The 3,409-nt window shown below is 47.6% G+C and overlaps 1 protein-coding gene across 3 annotated transcripts in view; it reads left to right on the top strand.

The window, feature by feature from the left end:
- The window catches only part of MAPK6 (mitogen-activated protein kinase 6), a 51,721-nt gene that overhangs the window by 9,338 nt on the left and 38,974 nt on the right, over window positions 1-3,409 (top strand). The window contains exon 1 of one of the 3 annotated variants that reach the window (XM_008072582.1): window positions 3,213-3,388. The exons of 1 other annotated variant lie outside the window; for it this stretch is intronic. The gene's annotated coding sequence lies outside the window, so the exon portion shown is untranslated. Of the gene's footprint in view, window positions 1-3,212; window positions 3,389-3,409 lie in introns of those variants that run through there. One more of the 3 variants, XM_021706208.1, reaches the window with a different exon arrangement.

Here is a 3,409-nt window from a genome sequence, read left to right as displayed (position 1 = left end):
ACCCCGCAGGCTCAGGCAATCCACTCACCTCAGCCTCCCAAAGGCATGGGATTACAGGCTGAGCCACTGAGCCCGGCTTCAGGTAATCCTTTCACCTTGGCCTTCCAAAGTACTGGGATTATAGGCTTGAACCACCCACCTGGCCTTTTTTTGTTGTTGTTGTTAGAGACGAAGTCTTGTTATGTTGCTCAAACTCCTGGCCTCAAATGAACCGCCTGCCTCAGTCTCCCAAAGCGCTGGAATTACAGGCATGAGCCACCGTGCCTAGCCTTTATATTTCATCAATTTTAAGAAGTACTTCCTCCATTTTAATACCTCCGAAATCAAGATGTAGCAATGAGGTATCATTGTTTGTTTTTTTTAGAGTTGGGGTCTTACTCTGTTACTCATGCTGAAGTGCAGTGGCATAATCATGGCTCATGGCAACCTCAGCCACCCAGCTTCAGGCATTCTTTTCATCTCAGCATCCTGAGTAGCTGGGACTACAGGTGAACACTACCATGCCTGGCAAATTTTGTGTAGAGAGGAGATTTTGCTGTATTGCCCATGTTGGTCTTGAACTCCTGTGCTCAAGCAATCTTCCTGCCTAGGCCTCCAAAGTGCTGGGATTGTAGGCATGAGCCATCACCCAAGTCCAAGGTATCATATTTCGATAGGGTTTTCACTGTCTTAATGGTACATAAAATAATGGCATGCTTCATAATTGATGATATTTTAGGTTTGTTGAAATGTGGTACGTGACCAAAAAAAAGGTTTCACAAAACAACGTTTACCTTTAATCATAAGTGATGCTTTCGTAATTATTTTTGCTTTACTTCATTAAGAAAAAATACAGACTATAATTCACTAAAATGATTGCCCTACTCACTAATGGATCCTAACCAGCAGTTTGAAAAAATACTGAGGATGGAAACTGTTTACAGTCACAGAACAGGATTAAGAACTAAGACCAACTACATTTACATGACTTTACAGTTCAACTATCTGTATAAATATAACTTTAATTCCAAGAAATTCTTGCCTAAGAAGATAAAATTACAAGTAACTTAATTGTGGTTTCAGGAACTTCCCTAAAACCCATTTATCATCGGGTGTGGCAGCTCATGCCTGTAATCCCAGTACTTTGGAAGGCAGAGGCAAGAGGATTACCTGAGCTCAGGGGTTCAAAACCAACCTGGGCAATTTGGTGAGACCTCATCTCTACAATAAATCAAAAAATTAGCCTGGCATGGTGGTGCCACTGCACTCCAGCCTGGATGACAGAGTGAGTCTTCGACTCAAAAAAAAAATAAATAAAAAACAACCATTTATCTGAATGGTACATTACTGAGTGAACTCACCCTCATCAGGGTAAATAGGCCTCTCAACAAGATTACTCTACAGGGTTTAACAAACAACTATTTACTCTTCTAGGTTTGCTTCAAAACTCCTCCTCCTCCTCCATCCATCCCAAACAATAATGTCATAAATTTAGCCTAATCCCAATCAGGCCCCTCACTGAAAGACCAACCTTAAACCAGATCCCCCAAGTCTTATAATTATTTTGTCCTTGACTTCCCTCTTAAGAAATGCTACAAAGATTAAGTTAATTTAGGGGTCTCTCTTACTGCTATAAGCAATAAGCTTGCTTTGTATGATCAAAGGTTATTTTGGTAGGTCTTTACTGGATGTCAATAGTGACCCTATGTTACACATTCCTTGAGGGAAGGCACAGTGACTTGCTGTTTATACTCCCACCTTCTCCAGGTGATCAACATTGATGGTAGGGAAGGGTGGAAAACTCCCAGAGTGGGAGGAAAGTTGTCTTAAGAACCAGAGGGGAGCCTAGAACAAGGGCAGTAGGGCCGACTGGTAGTCACAGGTAAGAAGCACTTGTTGCAGAGGGGTTGCATCCAGAAGTTGGAAATCTTACAGTTGAAACAAGCCTCCCCTTTCTCTTGGTTTTATCCACGCATCACCTCCTTTCATACCTGGTACTCAGATCATATTTTAAATATAAAAAAAGTCAAACTGTCAGGCAAGGTGGCTCAAGTCTGTAATCCCAGCACTTTGGGAGGCAGAGGTGAGAGGATTGCCTGAGCTCAGGGGTTCAACACCAGCTCGAACAACATGGCAAGACCTCGTCTCTACAATAAAAAAACAACAAAAAAAAATTTGCTGGGCATGGTGGCCCATACCTGTGGTTCCAGCTACTCATAAGGCTGAGGCAGAAGGATCACCTGAGCTCAGCAGGTGGAGGCTGCGGTGGCAGTGAGCATGCCATTGCACTCCAACCTGGGGGACAGAGTGAGACTCCGACTCAAAAAAAAAAAAAAAAAGTAAAACCATCAAGCTCCTCCCAACCGTTTCAAGTTGCTATGTGATCTTTGCAGTGGTCTCTGCCTCACTCTGGAAGATGTGCATAATAATGGCTAAGGGGGCTGTTCTATGTCTGGTTTTCATTGGGACAGTGATTAAGTCACTGAAAAAATATGCTAACCTGCGTCTATAATTACATATTTAAGTTTCACATAAACACTGGAAAGACTTCTTGGATTCAATCAGCCATGATAAGTTTGCTTTTAGCCAAGAAGGGGGCCCAAGAAGGCACCCCTCTACCTTTCCCTCTACATTTCACAGGACATCCTGTCCCAAATTCAGTCAAATTGGCCTAGTCCCAGTTCCTGCAGAAAGTTCTTGCCTCCCTGTCTTTGCTCAAGCTGTTCTCTTGGCAGAAACATCCTCCCCCTCACCTCCTCTGGTTATACCGGCTCTTCCCTGATCCATCTGAGAGGTCACCCCGGCCTTCCGCCATACACTCTGGCAGAATTATTGGCTTTAGCACTTGGCCTCTAACACATTTGCCTTGTACTTGGGCCGTCGCCTTCCAGTCGACCTAGCTAGAGTCCAGCCTTCCTGGGGACAGAGGCCTAGTCTTGGACTGCCCAGTGGCGTGCACATAGTAGGTGCTTAGCAAACACTCGCACGGAGTTTGGTCACTTTGTGCTCTAGTGCTGGGGCAAGCAGCAGAGAAGGGCGGCCCCGTCCGTCCCCCACTCTGCCAGCATCGCCCCCCGGAGGCAGCAGACGAGTCCTCGTGCTTCCCCCGCCGCCCTCGCGGCGCGCCGAGCCCAGTCACGGGCGTTGGAAATTCCGGCGCGTGCTGGCGCGCTGGGCCGGGCGGAGGCGGGAGAACCCGTGGAGTGAGCCTGTGACGTGCGGGGGCGTGGCTCCGCGAGGCCCCGCCCCCTCTCCCTCGCCCTCTCTCGCGGGTCGGGGTTACATGGCGGCGACTGCGGCAAAGCGAGAGCCTCGGAGACGCCGCTGCCGCCAGCACAGCCGGAGACCTGAGCCGACACTGGGGACCGTCCGCGGGCCCCGCACTCTCTCGATGAGTCGGAGGAGTCCCGTGAGTGTGTGTGTGTGTCTG

The sequence above is a fragment of the Carlito syrichta genome, unplaced genomic scaffold (assembly GCF_000164805.1).
Source record: "Carlito syrichta isolate Samal-C Ts95f unplaced genomic scaffold, Tarsius_syrichta-2.0.1 Scaffold315355, whole genome shotgun sequence".
NCBI lineage: Eukaryota > Metazoa > Chordata > Mammalia > Primates > Tarsiidae > Carlito > Carlito syrichta.
Note: the sequence above shows the minus strand (reverse complement) of the source record. Positions and strands in the feature narration are given on the sequence as shown.